This window comes from Neoarius graeffei, chromosome 23 (assembly GCF_027579695.1).
Source record: "Neoarius graeffei isolate fNeoGra1 chromosome 23, fNeoGra1.pri, whole genome shotgun sequence".
Lineage (NCBI taxonomy): Eukaryota > Metazoa > Chordata > Actinopteri > Siluriformes > Ariidae > Neoarius > Neoarius graeffei.
The window spans coordinates 43,989,290-44,010,439 of record NC_083591.1 but is presented as its reverse complement, the minus strand read 5'-3'; positions in this window follow the sequence as shown (position 1 = coordinate 44,010,439).

Below are 21,150 nucleotides of genomic sequence, written 5' to 3'. Positions count from 1 at the left end.
ACAAGCCAGACAGAGTGTGTTTGTGAAGGTTCTCAGTCATCCAGGTCATTGTAAACCGTAGGTGCTAAAGAAGGCCACTGGACTTACTTGAAATCCTTGAAGATGTTTCACCTCTCATCCGAAAGCCTTCTTCAGTTCTGTCTGACTAGTGGGGGGTTCCAGGTTTTTATCCTCTAGTGGAGTAAAAGTAACCCTAAGGAGAGTCGTTGAGGTCACATGGGTTGTTGACCCACTCAATCATCCTGTAGATTGTTAGGGTCCCTGGAGGCTGGGTGTGAATGGTGTTAGCAGCCTATAGGATTGTTACAACCCACAGAACACTTTAACAACCCTCTAGGCTGCTAACACCATTCACAGCCATGAGCAATGAACACATACACAAACCCAGAGCAGTGGGCAGCTATGCTATAGCGCCCAGGGAGCAGTTGTGAGTTAGGTGCCCTAACCTCAGGCCATGGCTGCCTCATGTTAACCTAACTGCATGTCTTTGGACTGTGGGGGAAACCGGAGCACCCAGAGGAAACCCATGCAGGCACGGGGAAAACATGCAAATTCCACACAGAAAGGTCCCCGTCGGCCACTGAGCTCGAACGCAGAACCTTCTTTCTGTGAGGCAACAGTGCTAACCACTACACCACTGTGCCATACCTTATATTAGTGGTATGCAAAGTGGGGGCGTCTCCCAGGGGTCCATGAGGCATAGCCAGAGAAGTCTGAATTTACAGCAAAAATCACAACTAACATTTTTTTTCCCCACAGCCAACAAAGGCTGTAAAGGCACCAACGATGACATTTTTAACAGTCCATTATTGGTATGTCTAGGGCATTTAAACTTGGTGGAGCCCATCTGTCTCCAAGCTTGATCAATTTAGAGTAGCCATTTAGCCTAACTGCATGTCTTTGAACAGTGGGGGAAATCAGAGCACCCCAAAGAAACCCCCATAGACATGGAAAGAACACAGAAACGTCACACAGAAAGGCCCCCCAGTCAGCCGTGAGGATCGAACCCAGAACCTTCTTGCTATGAGGTGACAGTGCTAACCACTGCACCACCCCCATCCACTACATTCCACCACATATTAGGGGTCCAAGCACCAAAGTCAATTCAGGCCTATGTTCTTTTGGTGGAAAATTTGGAAATAGAAAGCACCATGGCTTCAAAAATATTCTCTAAAAAATTGTAAATAATACTGTAGGGTTAAATTTATTTTACAGTTCAAAGGGTACTTCACTACAAAAAGTTTGAGAACTGCCTCATCCTCTACCCATGCGCTCTACTGAGGCTATGTTTTTTTTTTAATAATAATTATAGAGATAAACAAGTTTGATTTTTAAAACCATTTAGCAAAGCATCGACAGGTTGTATTCACAAATTGTATCTTAACTTGTAATTATAATAATATCCTCAAATGCTGTAATTGTTTTCCTCTAATGAACTACCACTTCACAAAATAGCAGGTTGTTCTGTACAGGTGTCCAAGTAGACATAACACTTTATTTTGACTAAAGGATATTTAAAAAAAAATAAAAGGAGCATGTAGAATTGGAATGGAATTAACACACAGAATTACATAATAATGACAAGAAAGGCTCAATGGGATGCACGAGGTTAGGAATAAAGTGTGAGACTATTGCGTATGTTTCAGTTAGTTTTCAGTTTTCTCTGAAAGTTCTATGAATCTCACCCGATCCACAGTGCACCGGACCCTTACGGCACCTCCTACGGGTGGTGGGTCCACAGGAGAGTGGTTCCCTGTGGTGGGTCCCTGGAGAGGGAAGTCTGGGCTGCTCTGCTTAGGCTGCTACCCCTGTGACCCGGATCTGGATAAGTGATAGAAGATGGATGGATGGATGGATGGATGGATTCTATGAATCCAAAATCAGTTTTTCTGATGACATATTGCTTGATATTGTGACGTCACAAATATGGGATTATCCATCCATCCCTCCATTATCTGTAACCGCTTATCCTGTGCAGGGTCGTGGGCAAGCTGGAGCCTATCCCAGCTGACTATGGGTGAGAGGCGGGGTACACCCTGGACAAGTTGCCAGATCATCGCAGGGCTGACACATAGACACAGACAACCATTCACACTCACATTCACACTTACGGTCAATTTAGAGCCACTAATTGGTTAATTGACTAGACTAGAGTCATTGAGGTCACATGGGTTGTTGACCCTCTCAGTCATCCTGTAGGTGTTAGGGTCCCTGGAGGCTGGGTGTGAATGGTGTTAGCAGCCTAGAGGGTTGTTATGACCCACAGATCACCTTAACAACCCTCTAGGCTGCTAACACTGTTCACAGCCATGAGCAATGAGCACACACACATACCCAAAGCAGTGGGCAGCTATGCTACAGCACCCAGGGAGCAGTTGTGAGGTAGGTGCCCTAACCTCAGGCCATGGCTGCCCCATGTTAACCTAACTGCATGTCTTTGGACTGTGGGGGAAACCAGAGCACCCAGACGAAACCCACGCAGGCACGGGGAAAACATGCAAATTCCACACAGAAAGGCCCCGTTGGCCACTGGGCTTGAACCCAGAACCTTCTTGCTAGAATTGGAAATTGGAATGTAGAGGAGGAATTGATGGGTTGTTTCTATAGCATGCCCAATTAGAGACACATGATTCAATAATTAATCAGAGACACAGTGTAGAACTGGGTGAAGGTTCTTTTTTTTTTTTTTATCTTACGCAATATTGTATTGTCATTTAAAAAAAAGCTCTTCCTCATTTCGTTTTGACTTTTTGGTTGGCAGTAACATAGTGAGTTAATTTCAGCTTCATCCCCACATGACTTTGATGCAGTTACCACGACCTGTCATTTTTATACACTCGGTTTGAGGGCTTAAATCAGATGTTAGCTGTGCTGCTCTGTGTCACACATTACTCGCCATGAAAAATAGCCCGGGGAACTGTCCAATTAGAGAGGGGATGAATCATAGAGGAGAAGGCCCCCTGCCTTGCTGTGCATGAGCTGTGCGCGCAGTACACTTGCTACTCCCACCGGATTACTGTAGACACCACAAATAAAGCCAAAAAGAACAAAAAACCTGAAACATCGTGCCTTTGTTCATGATGAATTATCCTTTGGTACCAAACAAAGCTTATCATTTACAGTACGCATGTGGATGTGCATGACAGATGAAGTGCTATACCTGAATAAAGGACTGTGCAGGGTCGATTATTAGTTATAGCACATAGATTGAAAGATATACAGTATCAGTGCTTGGAGATTTAATTTTTTTTAACAAATCATATATGGTGGGGGGCACGGTGGTGTAGTGGTTAGTGCTGTCGCTTCACAGCAAGAAGGTCCGGGTTCGAGCCCCGGGGCCGGCGAGGGCCTTTCTGTGTGGAGTTTGCATGTTCTCCCCGTGTCCACGTGGGTTTCCTCCGGGTGCTCCGGTTTCCCCCACAGTCCAAAGACATGCAGGTTAGGTTAACTGGTGACTCTAAATTGACCGTAGGTGTGAATGCGAGTGTGAATGGTTGTCTGTGTCTATGTGTCAGCCCTGTGATGACCTGGTGACTTGTCCAGGGTGTACCCCGCCTTTCGCCCATAGTCAGCTGGGATAGGCTCCAGCTTGCCTGCGACCCTGTAGAACAGGATAAAGCGGCTACAGATAATGAGATGAGATCATATATGGTCATTCACTGTTCAATTTATTAGGAACACCTGTGCACCTGCACATTCATGCAATTATCTCATGCACCAATCATGTGATAGCAGTGGAATACTAAAAATTATGCTCAAGAGCTTCAGTTAATGTTCACATCAAACATCAGAATAGGAAAAAAAAATGTGATCACAGACCTTGTGTCCGAAATCGCTCCCTACTCACTATATAGGGCACTATATAGTGAGGACGCCATTTTGTAGTGCTGTCCGAAACCTTAGTGAGGATTATTTACACCCTATATAGTGCACTCAAAGTATCCCACAATGCATCATGAAAGGTAGTGTACAACGATGGTCACTAACCAAAGCAATATATCCCATCATGCATTGCGGTCGCACTGAAAGAAATCAAATTAAAAGTCTCAAAATTGATTTAATAAAAGGCAGCAGCAAAGAAGAAAGTATTCAGGCTTGATTTAAAAAAAAACCTGAAAGATGCAGGTACTTTGTATTGATTAATGTGGGAAATACGCTCAGTATAATATGGATTTATCACATGCATATATTTATTATTTTGAAAACCCACCAGCCGACTGATCTGACACGTTTTAATTGTGTGACAGTAATGACGTAAATACCAGCACGACGGACTAGTGTTCGAAAGCATTTTTTCATTTTACCAATGAGCTCACTATATCGTCCTCTATATAGTAATTCTCTATTTAGGGAGTAGGGAGTAGTGAACGAGCGAGTGATTTCGAACACAGGGAGTGACTGACTGTGGCATAGTTGTTGTAGCCTATCTGACTGACTGTAGCCTATCTGGCACCGATAACTATGACACAGTCAAAGTCACTGAGATCACATTAAAATACAACACGATGGTGTAGTGGTTAGCGCTGTTGCCTCACAGCAAGAAGGTTCTGGGTTCGAGCCCAGTAGCCGACAGGGGCCTTTCTGCGTGGGTTTCCTCCAGGTGCTCCGGTTTCCCCACAGTTCAAAGACATGTGGTTAGGTTAACATGGGGCAGCCTTGGCCTGAAGGTTGGGCTGAAGTGCCCTTGAGCAAGGCACCTAACCCCCAGCTGCTCCCGGTATGTGTGTGTGCTCACTGCTCACTTGTGTGTGCATGCATGTGTTCACTGCGTCAGATGGGTTAAATGCAGAGGACAAATTTCACTGTGCTTAAGTCTGTGCTTGAGTGTACAGTACCGTTCAAAAGTTTGGGGTCACTTTGAAATTTCCTTATTTTTGAAAGAAAAGCACTGTTCTTTTCAATGAAGATCACTTTAAACTAATCAGAAATCCACTCTATACATTGCTAATGTGGTAAATGACTATTCTAGCTGCAAATGTCTGGGTTTTGGTGCAATATCTCCATAGGTGTATAGAGGCCCATTTCCAGCAACTCTCACTCCAGTGTTCTAATGGTACAATGTGTTTGCTCATTGCCTCAGAAGGCTAATGGATGATTAGAAAACCCTTGTACAATCATGTTAGCACAGCTGAAAACAGTTTAGCTCTTTAGAGAAGCTATGGAGCACTTGCATGTGACGTCACAGCCGATCCAGATTGTGACAGACGCCATCTTGTCGGTCAAACGCCATATATCGCCTTCTACTTCTACTTCTGGTTATACTTCTGCTTTTACTTCTACCTTTTCTTCTGGAAAACCCCACTATATACAATTCTACTACAACGGCTGCGGCTACAAGCTCTCCCTACCTGTGCAGGTTTTTTATGTTTTTTGTGTGTATTTTTGCGTGTTGTTCGTCTGTACCGGACTTCAATATCCACTACAACCGTATGGACTTACTGGACATTGGTTTCCAGCAGAAAATGACAGTTTGTAGCGATTTCCATCGCATGCACAACATTCCGGACGAGATAGTGAGACCAGCGGGGTCTCCGTGGATTGTTATCGGAAGCAAAGCGAAGGAGGCGGCGCCGGGAGTGGAAGCAAAAGCGAGGCTGCAGAGCCGGCCTGTTGACTAAGCTCAGAAAACAGCCACTCAAACCTCCACTGCCAAGCCTCTACCTCTCCAACACCAGATCCATGTAAACAAGATGGACGATTTGGAATTACAGCTGGAATTACCTTATTCTATTCTATAATCGGCTGGTCAGTGCTAGACTCAATACTTAAGTGACTTACCCATCCAATGAGGATTCTTGTTTACAAGATGCCACATCTGAGTCGCTGACAAATCCTGAAAACTAAACTGTTTAAACAGTTTAGCTCTTTAGAGAAGCTATGGAGCACTTGCATGTGACGTCACAGCCGATCCAGATTGTGACAGACGCCATCTTGTCGGTCAAACGCCATATATCGCCTTCTACTTCTACTTCTGGTTATACTTCTGCTTTTACTTCTACCTTTTCTTCTGGAAAACCCCACTATATACAATTCTACTACAACGGCTGCGGCTACAAGCTCTCCCTACCTGTGCAGGTTTTTTATGTTTTTTGTGTGTATTTTTGCGTGTTGTTCGTCTGTACCGGACTTCAATATCCACTACAACCGTATGGACTTACTGGACATTGGTTTCCAGCAGAAAATGACAGTTTGTAGCGATTTCCATCGCATGCACAACATTCCGGACGAGATAGTGAGACCAGCGGGGTCTCCGTGGATTGTTATCGGAAGCAAAGCGAAGGAGGCGGCGCCGGGAGTGGAAGCAAAAGCGAGGCTGCAGAGCCGGCCTGTTGACTAAGCTCAGAAAACAGCCACTCAAACCTCCACTGCCAAGCCTCTACCTCTCCAACACCAGATCCATGTAAACAAGATGGACGATTTGGAATTACAGCTGGAATTACCTTATTCTATTCTATAATCGGCTGGTCAGTGCTAGACTCAATACTTAAGTGACTTACCCATCCAATGAGGATTCTTGTTTACAAGATGCCACATCTGAGTCGCTGACAAATCCTGAATTTCTGTAAAGATAACTGTCCAGAGATTTATAAGCACGCAGTGCTTCACCACTGAACAGCGAGGGAAAGTTAATGAGGTAATTATACACGTCCGGGTATTCCACCTCTGGCAGTTCAAAATCCGGTCGTGAAAACTCCGTCCGGTAATCCATAAGGGTCACTAATCTGTAGATCGTTTATTTTAGACATATATCTAGTTATCTGTTCATTAGAAAAATGAGCCGTGTAGTCCGTCGGTTGAAATTGATCCATTCTGTACACGAGTGCAGCAGTATTCAGCGGTGTTTTTGACCGACAAGATGGCGGTTGTGTACTTTCCAGTCACGTGACTGCAAGATCTCTATAAAACTGACCTTCCTTTGAGCAGATTGAGTTTCTGGAGCATCACATTTGTGGGGTCGATTAAATGCTCAAAATGGCCAGAAAAATGTCTTGACTATATTTTCTATTCATTTTACAACTTATGGTGGTAAATAAAAGTGTGACTTTTCATGGAAAACACAAAATTGTCTGGGTGACCCCAAACCTTTGAACGGTAGTGTACGTGTGATAAATAAAGGCTTCTTCTTCTTCTCTGCAAAGCAGTAGCTTGTTGAATAAAGTGATTATACACTCAGTATTCATGAGCTGCTTTGATTAATATGTACAGATTTAAAAAAAAAAGCTTATATAACCATTTAGTTAAGCATGAACAACTTTCTTACACTACCAATTATTTATCTGCACCTTAACCTGTAACATATTGTTTTTAATAATCTCCTCAAACCCGGTAATTGTTTTGTTATAATGAACTGCCACATCACAAAATAGCAGCTTGTTCTTCAGTCATCCACAAGGGCATTTTCCATTTTAGCGAAGCAGGAAGCCATAATTAGTGAAGAGAAAACATTAATTTGTTTGACAGGAAGGGGAATCTTTTGGAGTAATTGTCTCAGCAGGACTGACTACCTTTGCCAAAACTCTTCTCTGTTCCTGCACCCTGTCGTCTCTTCATACTCCGCCTGTCATTCTTTGATGCTGTATCTATTTCGGCACCTGTTTGACTGATTAAAAACTCACTCCTCAAATTCAAAGAGCTGGCTAATTGGGAGCACGTGTAAACGGTCTTGAGCGTCCAGGTGTCCAGGCTGGCTTAATGCACTATCACGTGCACAGAGCTCAGCAGGAGTGCTATAGCTCACTCTTTCAGCCAGCATCCCTGCTGCACACTCGCCAACAGATTTAGAAGATCGAGGGGCTTCAGTTAAGGGCTCGAGACTCTTCTACTAAATTGCACATGGTGTGAAATCAGACTCAGTTTTGCCAGCTGTGGCTTTGGAGACACTTTTGCATTTATTACAAATCCCATCCAGTGTGTTGGGGAGATAAAGCTCCAATGCCTTTTGATTTTATGTGAAGGAAGCGGAGTTCCATTTACTGTTCGTAAATATTCAGTTTGATCAATTATACCCATGACCCATCAGTCCTGACTCTGTTTGGTGCTTCATATTTGTAGCTGTGATTCTTCTCCTGCTGCTCATTTTCAATCTTTTGTGCTCTTTTGTAGTATTTCAACACACTAGCCTTTTTTTTTGCATAGCCAGAGGAAATTGTTACTTGCGAGTGATAAAACGTTTTGAAATGTTAAACCTATTTCATTGGAACAGTTATTACCTCTGCCAACTTTTTCTGCCAACTATTACCTCTGCCAACTTTCCTCCAATGGACCAAGGAACAATTGATTCGATTTTTATGCAAATCCAGATATGTACAGTTAGGTCCATATATATTTGGACACTGACACAAATTTTGTTTTTTTACCTGTTTACTGAAACATATTCAAGTTATAGTTATATAATGGACATGGACATAAAGTCCAGACTTTCAGCTTTCATTTGAGGGTATCCACATTAAAATTGGATGAAGGGTTTAGGAGTTTCAGCTCCTTAACATGTGCCACCCTGTTTTTAAAGGGACCAAAAGTAATTGGACAATTGACTCAAAGGCTATTTCATGGGCAGGTGCGGGCATTTGGAAGATTTTGCTGTGAAGAAAACATGCGGTCAAAGGAGCTCTCCATACAGGTGAAACAAGCCATCCTTAAGCTGCGAAAACAGAAAAAACCCATCCAAAAAATTGCAACAATATTAGGAGTGGCAAAATCTACAGTTTGGTACATCCTGAGCAAGAAAGAAAGAAAGCACTGGTGAACTCATCAGTGCAAAAAGACTTGGACACCCACAGAAGACAACAGTGGTGGATGATCGCAGAATAATTTCCATGGTGAAGAGAAACCCCTTCACAACAGCCAACCAAGTGAACAACACTTTCCAGGAGGTAGGCGTATCAATATCCAAATCTACCATAAAGAGAAGACTGCATGAAAGTAAATACAGAGGGTTCACTGCATGGTGCAAGCCACTCATAAGCCTCAAGAATAAAAAGGCTAGATTGGACTTTGCTAAAAAACATCTAAAAAAGCCAGCACAGTTCTGGAAGAACATTCTTTGGACAGATGAAACCAAGATCAACCTCTACCAGAATGATGGAAAGAAAAAAGTATGGCGAAGGCGTGGTACAGCTCATGATCCAAAGCATACCACATCATCTGTAAAACACGGCAGAGGCAGTGTGATGGCTTGGGCATGCATGGCTGCCAGTGGCACTGGGTCACTAGTGTTTATTGATGATGTGACACAGGACAGAAGCAGCCAGATGAATTCTGAGGTATTCAGAGACATACTGTGTGCTCAAATCCAGCCAAATGCAGCCAAACTGATTGGTCGGCGTTTCATAATAGGGGAGAGTGGGGTAAGATGAGCCACTTTTTACATTTTTCATCATAACTACATGTTAAAGCCATTTTTGCTTCCAGTCTACACACCATACCAAATTTCAAAGTGTACTGTTACTATCTGAGCAAAACATAATTGATAAGCTCTTATGGTTAGAGTGATATTACCTCTTGAAAAAAAATGTCAAGTGGCTCAACTTACCCCATGCACGGGGTAAGATGAGCCACTGTGTGGGGTAAATTGAGCCAACACAAAACATGTTAGGTTAACAAAGTAAACAACTTTTATTATTAGAAATGCAATCAATGAATCAAGTCAAGTCAATCAAGTGGGGGATAGGGCCGTTGCATAGAGAAGGGGAGATGAAGAGAGAGGTGATAGAACGAGGGATAGATAGGGATAGATAGGGAGGGATAGATAGATGGATAGAGAGAGATATGTGTAGATAGATAGAAAGAGGGATGGTTAGAGAGGGAATGAGAGATATACTATATTATAGAAATTACTAAAACAGTAGAACAGTGCCAAAAAAATCTTATTTCTTTCAGTAGGTTAAAACATTGCTAAAACATGCAGCAATCATTCCATCAATCATTCAATCATTTCATCATTATTCAATGTTCCAAGCGTTCAAATGGCAAGGGAACACCATTTGCCCCTCCCTCCGTGCTGTCCCCCCAACAGTAAAGGGGCGGGGCAATTTTTTCACAATATCCTGTCTTGACAGGACAGCCTCATCTTTCTCTTTGAAGACAAAGGTTGGCTTTCTTGCAGAGCCATGGCATGACCGGCTTCTTTTGAGAAATCTTGCCTCTATTTCGAAGACATCCAATTTGATTATCTGGCCAATGAAGAAATGCACTTTCTTCTTCCCCGTGTATTTTGCCACAACATAATCCCCCACATCTAACAACTGGTCTTCCTCATCTGATGTCATATATATGTTGTTGTCATATATGACCAGTAAATGTGAAAACTTAAGTGTCATCCATATTGGGTAAGCTCAGCCACCAATGGGGTAAGTTGAGCCAGTGGCTCAACTTGCCCCACATCTAATGGCTCATCTTACCCCATGGCCACCATTTTGTAGAAAAATGCTAATAAAGGGGATTAGGCTAATCAAAATTATTTTTATTAGCATTCATATCATAGCTTAGAAAGCCACTAACTTAACCCTAATGTGTCTAAATATTATTCTACTTTTGTCTTCTCTAAATCATCTTCACTGTGGACAAACATGGAATTGACTTAGAAAGCACAAAAACACATTTTTATAAATATGTCCCTCACTTAGTTTGACATGTGGTGCTCCTCTCCACAAGTGTAAGTAAATGGTCCCGGCCCCCTTTGAATGTGGTCACATGGTCACATTTGTTTACTGTTTCTTAGAAACAGGGGGTGGCTCATCTTACCCCCTGGCTCATCTTACCCCGCTCTCCCCTATAGATGGACAGTGACCCAAAACATAAAGCCAAAGCAACCCAGGAGTTTATTAAAGCAAAGAAGTGGAATATTCTTGAATGGCCAAGTCAGTCACCTGATCTCAACCCAATTGAGCATGCATTTCACTTGTTAAAGACTAAACTTCAGACAGAAAGGCCCACAAACAAACAGCAACTGAAAACCTCTGCAGTAAAGGCCTGGCAGAGCATTAAAAAGGAGGAAACACAGCGTCTGGTGATGTCCATGAGTTCAAGACTTCAGGCAGTCATTGCCAACAAAGGGTTTTCAACCAAGTATTAGAAATGAACATTTTATTTACAATTATTTAATTTGTTCAATTACTTTTGAGCCCCTGAAATGAAGGGATTGTGTTTAAAAAATGCTTTAGTTCCTCACATTTTTATGCAATCATTTTGTTCAACCCACTGAATTAAAGCTGAAAGTCTGAACTTCAACTGCATCTGAATTGTTTTGTTCAAAATCCATTGTGGTAATGTACAGAACCAAAATTAGAAAAATGTTGTCTCTGTCCAAATATTTATGGACCTAACTGTATGTGGATCCAGAATTTTATTTTTTTTGTCTTTTACCAAAGTACAACCCCAACTCCAAAAGTTGGGTCACTGTGTAAAACATAAATAAAAACAGAATGTGAAGATTTGCAAATCATGGAAACCCTGTATTTCATTGAAAATAGTACAAAGACAAAATATCAAATGTTGAAACTGAGAAATTTTATTGTTTTTTGAAAAATATATGCTCAATTTGAAATTAATGTCAGTAGCATGTTTCAGAAAAAGCTGGGACAGGGACAACAAAAGACTGAAAAAGTTGTGTAATGCTAAAAAACAACAACAACAACAACAACAACAACAACAACAACCCTAATTTGGTTAATTGGAACAAGCCAGTAACCTGATTGGGTATAAAAAGAGCATCCCAGAGAGACGGAGTCTCTCAGAAGTAAAGATGGGGAGGGGTTCACCACTCTGTGAAAGACTGTGTGGGCAAACAGTGCAACAATTTAAGAATAACGTTCCTCAATGTAAAATTGCAAAGAATTTGGGGATCACATCATCTACAGTTCATAATATCATTAAAAGATTCAGAGAATCTGGAGAAATCTCTGTATGCAAGAGACGAGGCTGAAAACTGACATTGGATGCCTGTGATCTTCAGGCCCTCAGGACACACTGCATTAAAAGCAGACACGTATCTGTTGTGGAAATCACTGTAAGGGCTCAGGAACACTTCAGAAAACCATCCATCCACCCATCCATCCATTATCTGTAACTGCTTATCCTGTGCAGGGTCACAGGTCAGAAAACCATCATCTGTGAAAACACCTCATTAGTGCATCCACTAATGCAAGTTACAACCAGAGATAAACAATATCCAGAAACACCGCCACCTTCTTTGGGCCTGAGCTCTTTTATGATGGACTGAGGCGAAGTGGAAAATTGTCTCGATGTCTGACAAATCAAAAGTAGAATTTTTTTTTAGAAATCATGTACACCGTGTCCTCCAGGCTAAAGAGGAGAGGGACCATCCACTTCTTATCAGTGCACAGTTCGAGAGCCAGCATCTGTGATGGTATGAGGGGGCATTAGTACACATGACATGGGTAGCTTGTACATCTGGGAAGGCATCATTAATGCTGAATGATATATACACGTTTCAGAGCAATATGCTGCCATCCAGACAAAATCTTTTTCAGGGAAGGCCTTCCTTTTTTCAGTAAGGCAATGCCAAACTGCTTTCTGCACATATTAAAACTGCATGGCTCCATAGTAAAAGAGTCCGGGTGCTAAACTGATCTGCCTGCAGTCCAGACCTGTCTCCCATTTAAAACATTTGGCGCATTATGAAGCACAAAATACAACAAAGGAGACCCCGAACTGTTGAGCGACTGAAATTGTATATCATGCAAGAACGGGACAACATTTCTCTTTCAAAACTACAGCAATTGGTCTCCTCAGTTCCCAAACATTTACAGAGTGTTGTTAAAAGTAGAGGTAATGCAAGACAGTGGTAAACATGCCCTGTCCCAATTTTTCTGAAATGTGTTGCTCACATCAAATTCAAAATGAGCATATACTTTTCAAAAAGCAACAACATTTCTCAGTTTCAATATTTGATATGTTGTTTTTATACTATTTTCAATGAAATATAGGGTTTCCATGATTTGCAAATTATCGTATTCTGTTTTTATTTACAGTTTACACAGCGTCCCAACATTTTTGGAATTGGGGTTGTAACTCAAAAAGTAGTGAACGGATTTGGATGAAATTTGGTGTCCCGCTTTAGTATTATCCTAGGTTCAAGTGATTTGATTTTGATGTTGATGATATGTGGCTTGGCGGAGGTATGTGCTCTACCACGTGCCCTTCTAGTTTAATACATTTGGTAGTCGATTTGTGCAGATATGATGATTTACTCTTTTGCCAAAACAATTATTTTGCTAAATTCACCAAGCTAGTTATTTACTTAGCTGTATGACCTGCTGTTAAATCCTCAGCTGAACAGATTTACATATAGAGAGCGTGCACGTAACGTCACGAGGTCACGTGATATTCATTTATCTGCCATCTTGGACGGCAAGGCCGTGCATAGAACTTAGACGAACCCGTTCTAATTATCAAGTGTGTGGGAGTAGATCTTTCGAGAATGGTTATATATTGTTCAGCATTTGGTTGTACCAATAGACAGGGCCAAAAGGAGGGCCTGTCATTTTATAGATTCCCCGCAGATGAGGAGAGATGCGCAAAATGGGTGTCCGCTGTGCGAAGAGAAAACTGGTACCCCAGTTCTACCAGCCGAATTTGTAGTGAACACTTCATATCAGGTAGGTATAATCTTCTAATTCAATACTCCTAGTACATCTGTTAAGTTGATTTTCGGATTGAATGATAACTGCATACTTAGAAACTAGACAGTCTCTAACGTTTAAAATGGCTATGCCTAGCCCTACTACCCTGGCCTAGTCTATGACAATGTTTTATCTTTTTGGCTCATATATGCCTTTGAAAGGCCAATCCATAGTAGGGATGGTGAAAACTAAAAAAAATCTTGACCGACCACTGAGCCTCATTAGCCGGTTAAAGTCGGTTAACCTATGAGTTTAATCAGGGATGCAAACAGCGGATGCCGCCTTTTTCACGGCTGAATCATGCAGATCCGATTTTTTTTTACGGGGGGGGGGGCGTTGGAGTGTCTGAATAATTTCATCAAAGTAAATTCTGTATTAAAATTACTAAATGAGTAAATGCCGTTACAGTCCATGAAACAGGAAGTATAAGTATGAGAAGAAAACAGTAAATCAGAAAGCTGCGCACATTTGCGCAGCTTCCGCGCAAACGTGCACAGCTTTCTGATTTACTGTTTTTCAGACAAAAACATACATATTTACAACCCTGTCATTATCTGGAACTGAGTTTAGATTTCGAACATTCTTACGATAAAACGTCCTGCATAGTCTCTTTATGATAAACGTCTTAATGCCACTTACCCGTGAGGTTATCAAGTAGACATTCTTCTTCGGAACCTTCCAGAGGTATAGTTGGGATACCCATCCCGCAACAAAATATTTATAAGCTTCCAGGCTCTTGTAAGCTTTGAGGGCTTTGCCAGTGTAACACAATTCACGATTAACAAGAAAATTGTAAATGTCGTGATAGGCCAGATCGGGCATATCGCCTGCACCGCAGCTCCGACTTTCCCTGAACAAGGATTGCGGCAAGTTGTACGGATCTGCAATTCCCAACCTGGAACACTTTTCCACGTAACGCTGCCTCACGTCACCTTCAAGATGCTGAACAAACTTAGACAAGTAATCGCGCGATGTAGATGGGGTATTTTCCGAATTTTCTTGGGGATTACTCCCTGGATCCATTACGCTCGCGCAAGGTAAACAATCCTGATGCCGTCCAATATGGCGGAGTACGCACGTGCGGGTCACGTGACTGCACATCCTCTATAGATATGGTTGAATGTGAGCTTTGTGGATTGAGGAAACTCCTATTAGTCTTTTTAAAAAAAAGAAAAAGAAAAGAAAGGTGAAGATATCAGAATTATCCTAGTTTAAAAGCCCTTCTGAAAACTTTAGCTTAGTCTGACAAGCTACCAAAACACAAGCCATATTTGACAGCCAGAAAGGATGCAGTTTCTGAATAACTCATGCTAATATGACATAGACATGTTATTGTCTGTACTATTAAGCAGATTAAGTTATATTGATGAAAATAACAACAGTAAGTCATGGAAAATTGCAAACGTTTATTGATCAATTTAGACAATTATTAACAAAGCTGGAAAATGATTTACTAACTGCCAGAAATGGACGACCAGCTCGGCCTGGATTTCGGCAGCTGCTGAGATTAAGGTGGATTTTTCAGCAGGCAGCTTTATCATCTCAGAGCTGTGCCAGAAAAGAAGCAGAAGATTTCGTTCATTCATCTTCAGTAAACGCTTTATCTTGATCAGAATCACAGCAAATCCAAAGCAGAAGATGATGTGATATAATCTTCATAGCAAAACAGACAAGGAATACTTAAAATGTCAGGTCTGAATCCCCATTATAGTTAGATTAGCTATAGAACTAGACATATTAAAACTTATTTTAAGAACATTTCCATGATATCGGTGTCGAGAATGCCATGTAATAACATGTAAATTCTGCACTGCTGGGCTTTTCCATCTCGTAAATTCCAATATAACCTTCATTACCATATAGTTCCATGCAACCCAATCCTTACTGAGGTGTATTAAATAGAGTAAGACTGTATAAAGCCGCACGCCTCATGAGTCTGGGTGTTTACTGTCGGAAAATGACTGAATACTCCTGAAAATGAAAATACTGAGGCTCAGGAACTTTGCTGCACAGCAAAATGGATAGATTTCACTTTTATGAAGCGGGTTTTCATTTAAAACTGTGAATTTTGTTGTTTGTATGACTAGGATGGATATTATTGTATATGCAGGGATGTACTGCTGTGTAACGGACCACTACTCATGGTGTTTCTATGATTTCAGACATTAATTGAATTTTACATTTAGGGAAACACACACACAATATAATTATTAGCTCATCCGTCCGACAGGCTAATGAACTTATGCAATCATGTGTTGCCCGTCCATCAGCCGGCCAGCGTCGTCCACATTTCACGAAAATCGCTTCTTCTCTCTCAATTCTTCACTGATTTTTATTCTTTTTGGCAGGAAGGTAGGTCTGTCTGGGGTGCATATGGCTTCTGCCCAAATTTGCATAATTGCAATTAATTAATGAGGATATGGAATAATTAAGCCCTAACGAGCAGTTTCCACACAAATCGCTTCTTCTCCCTTAATTATTCACCGATTTTGATTCTTTCTAGCAGGAAGATGGGGTACCTAGGGTGCATGTAACTTCTATGCAGATTTGTTTAATTACACTTATTAATGAAGTTATGGACTAATTAAGCTTTAATGAGCACTTCAACAAAAATCGCTTCTTCTTGGTCAATTCCTCGCCGTTTTGGATTCTTTCTGGCAAATAGGCCGGTCTTCCTAGGGTGTATATAGCTGCTATATATAATTTGTATATAGTATATACTAGTCGTTATTGCCCATGAACCTGATTTCCTCTGAATGGTGCTGCCCGTGCTCCCCGTGTCTCCTCAGTGACGTAGACTCGGCCCTAGCGGAAGTCTCCAGTGAGGGGCGCTGATTGTGAGGTCCCATACAATCAAAACTCTCAGGGAGGGGATTCCCTGTCGAGTCTGCATGCAGTGTGTTACCACGAGCATGGAGCCTATGAGAAATGAATAGTGTGCTGGATTAGCACTAATCCCATGTTTTGGAAAATCAAAAATGCTGTCTTGGGCCCCTCTGGGGTGTATGGAGTATGTGCATCCAGCTGTTTCAATTTGCATAGGTGAACAGACAGACAGACAGACAGCCTTCCTTTAGTAGTATAGATAGCTTGCAACATTTATTGTGCAAGGTGGTCCATTTTAGATCGTTCCCTCTGGACTAGACGGGGCTGGAATGAGCTATGCCATCATTGACGGTCTCATTGGTTTTATGCATTTACATCCATGTTTCAAGGATAAGCAACACTGAATTGATGTAATCACATCTTACTGATAAAATTGCATTCAAGTGCAAACTCCCAGTGGAATGGCAATGGTAAAAATAGCATGTTTTCTGCCAAGCAATATAGTTAACTATTAAGCTATTTAATCCAACCCCTCGTACTTCTACTCAAAGTACTTGAAGTACTTCTACTTGAAAGGATTGAAAACACATTGATACCAACCAACCAACCAACCAACCAACCAACCAACCAACCAACCAACCAACCAACCAATCAACTGTTGCGTCTTGCTGTTACGAAAAGAACAGTTCTTTCTACTCAGGCTTACACAGTATTTACAATCATAGCCATAACTAGCTACGGTTTTCACATCTCCAGTTATCAAATTCAATTTGGAAAAAGCGAGATTCTGATAATGTAGCCTACTTTTGGGAAACCAGAATTGAACTGATTTCAGAGCAATTGATCAGGACCTTACTAACTGTAAATTGTAGAACTGTTCTAGAGACATTCGTTATTTTATTGACATTAAAAAGCAGTTGTTCAAACTTATGAAAAGAAATCGTTCTATTCTAGGGAAAATGTGCTTAGTATAGTTACGAATAAAAGTGTGCTTGGAATTTTTTTCCTGATATTTTAAGTAAAACAGACAAGTGGTAGCTCTTTTTCTCCCAAACACCTAGTGGTTGCAGCAAAACACTACATACTATACGTGTGTATGGAGCACTTGCATGTGACGTCACAGCCGATCCAGATTGTGACAGACGCCATCTTGTCGGTCAAACGCCATATTCCGCCTTCTACTTCTGGTTCTACTTCTGCTTTTACTTCTACCTTTTCTTCTGGAAAACCCTACTATATACAATTCTACAACGGCTGCGGCTACAAGCTCTCGCTACCTGTGCAGGTTTTTTATGTTTTTTGTGTGTATTTTTGCGTGTTGTTTGTCTGTACCGGACTTCAATATCCACTACAACCGTATGGACTTACTGGACATTGGTTTCCAGCAGAAAATGACGGTTTGTAGCGATTTCCATTGCATGCACAACATTCCGGACGAGATAGCGAGACCAGCGGGGTCTCCGTGGATTGTTATCGGAAGCAAAGCGAAGGAGGCAGCGCCGGGAGCGGAAGCAAAAGCGAGGCTGCAGGCAGAGCCGGCCTGTTGACTAAGCTCAGAAAACAGCCACTCAAATCTCCACTGCTAAGCCTCTACCTCTCCAACGCCAGATCCATGTAAACAAGACGGACGATTTGGAATTACAGCTGGAATTACCTTATTCTATTCTATAATTGGCTGGTCAGTGCTATACTCAATACTTAAGTGACTTACCCGTCCAATGAGGATTCTTGTTTACAAGATGCCACATCTGAGTCGCTGACAAATCCTGAATTTCTGTAAAGATAACTGTGCAGAGATTTATAAGCACGCAGTGCGTCACCACTGAACAGTGAGGGAAAGTTAATGAGGTAATTATACACGTCCGGGTATTCCGCTGGCAGTTCAAAATCCGGTCGTGAAAACTCCGTCCGGTAAGCCATAAGGGTCACAAATCTGTAGATCGTTTATTTTAGACATATATCTAGTTATCTGTTCATTAGAAAAATGAGCCGTGTAGTCCGTCGGTTGAAATTGATCCATTCTGTACACGAGTGCAGCAGTATTCAGCTGTGTTTTTGACCGACAAGATGGCGGTTGTGTACTTTCCGGTCACGTGACTGCAAGAAACACAGTTTGTGCAGATGTGTACGTGCTCATGTAGTTTCTATGGCAGCTGGTTGCCATATGACTGCTGTAAATAGTGGATATTACATGGTTGCACTAAGATATGAAGTTTATCTCCGAATGGTAAACATATTCACGAGTGAGTGAAGCGAATGAGTGAAAATATTTTCAACCTGAGAAGATAAACTTCATATCTTCGTGCAACCGTGTAATATCCTCTACTTAGAAACTGTGGCATTGAGATATATTGACCATGACAGTGGACCTTGCTGAGACTAGAGCATAGAACAGATATACAGATGTCTTAGACTTTTAATTTTCTCATTTCTTAATTGTAATAAACAAATCAATTTGAAATTTGTGAACAAATTTAATGACTGAATCCCTTTAAAATGTATCAGTCATGTGCCTGTTTATACCACCTCTATTTATTCTCATTTAATCGACTCCATGCCCCAGTAAGCTTGATGCACAGCAGTTCACCATGCTTTTATCATTTCCCGTATTTCCAAATCACTTTCTTTCATCTTGTATCCATTTAACTGAGTGTCTAGTTGCTTGTATTTTATTGCTTGCCATCTTATTACTTTGCTCATTGCTAAAGAGCCGTGTATAAAGGAGACGGTTGACAGAGTTAATTTTGCGCCACTCCTGACAGAAGGCGTCCTTTAAGCTTTCAAGAGATTGAATAGTCCTTTGGGCAAAATTACATTGATCCAGTCTTACTCGAACTCGCTGGAGATATTGCAGATCCTCTAATATATATTCTTAGTTTGCCTTTGGAGCAGAATATCATCACAGAAGACAGGAAATTTACTTTAGGGCTGTCATTGCTTGAAAGTGGGTGCTGTCTTCGTCTTTTAGTCCCAGGGGGAATCATTTGAAACTAAAATCAGTTTTTAATGAGCAATAATATCTTCAGTGTGTTCCAGTCTGTCTTTTTTTTTTGGGAAAAGACACACGACTGAAATACTTATGGGTATTATAAATGCTCTTCATTTTAAGAAAGCCTGTGATTCTCTTTCCTTGGTTTCTTGGACATATCAAAAGCTTTTCATATGGGTGATCAGGCTTGTAGTACTCGAGTCCAGGACTTGGACAAGAGTCCGTCTCATGCCCTAATTTTAAGGATTCCTGACTCAACTTGGACTTGAGTACTGATGACTCAGACTTGGATTTGGACTCGTGCATCAACTGCATTTGTAAATTGGAGATGAGGACTCGGATTTTTGGCGGCACGGTGGTGTAGTGGTTAGCGCTGTCGCCTCACAGCAAGAAGGTCTGGGTTCGAGCCCCGTGGCCAGCGAGGGCCTTTCTATGCGGAGTTTGCATGTTGTCTGCGTGGGTTTCCTCCGGGTGCTCCGGTTTCCCCCACAGTCCAAAGACATGCAGGTTAGGTTAACTGGTGACTCTAAATTGACCGTAGGTGTGAATGTGAGTGTGAATGGTTGTCTGTGTCTATGTGTCAGCCCTGTGATGACGTGGCGACTTGTCCAGGGTGTACCCCGCCTTTCACCTGTAGTCAGCTGGGATAGGCTCCAGCTTGCCTGTGACCCTGTAGAACAGGATAAAGCGGCTAGAGATGATATGAGACTCAGATTTTTTCTTTGTTTTTTGTAACATGCCATAATAATTTGGCATAAGATATTTATATCTACATTAATTTTTGTACTAATTTCGTGCATCAGATAGACTCTCGGGGGCGCTCTAGACAGTGCGCGCACACCAAGCGGACTCTCACGCATGCACCGTAAACGACTCGCACCTGCACAGGATTAAGGCGCAATCACCGCGCCGATATAAAAACTGTGAAAACACACTTACTTTGCAAAGTATTGAGTTGCATTGCTGACACATTACCGAGCCTTATTTCCTTGTTTGGTTTTCTGATTCCTGATTTCCTGTTTCTCGTCTTTGATTCTGCCGAGTCTACGATAGCCTGTTTGTGCCTCGCTCGACCTATTGCCTGTTTCACCGTTTTACGATTTTGCCTGCCGTTCTGGATTGTTTACCGTCTTCACTTGTATTAATAAACACACCTTCTGCACTTACATCCGTCTCCCAACCATCTCTGACAGAATACTTCACACTCCCTGATAAAGAGAAGCACATTCACCTGTTCATACGTCATGTTCAGGAACAAACTAATGTTAATGGCGCTAAAACAGCCGCCGTCAAGTGGTGTGGTTGGAGTCTTGGACTTGACTCGAATTTTTTTTTCATGACTTGGACTTGACTCGGACTTGAACACTGGGGACTCGAGACTGGACTCGACTACAACACTGTGGGTGATCATAATATTTTATTGCATGGCTTAGCTAACATTGGATTGTCTGATAAGACCTTGGATTAGTTTAAGTAAAAGATCTCAGTTTGTATTTTCAGAGGAACATCTGTACAAACATAGGGAACAAAGGTAATCTCTGTATCTTTAACCATAACCATGACCACGGTTGTTTGGGCCAGGCTACAGTGGGCACGGTATCAACAAAACAGAACAGACAAAGATTTGAACAGAATAGGGAATGTTTCTTCCAATCTTTTCCAAGCTGTCCAATTTGATTGGGCCTGTACTCA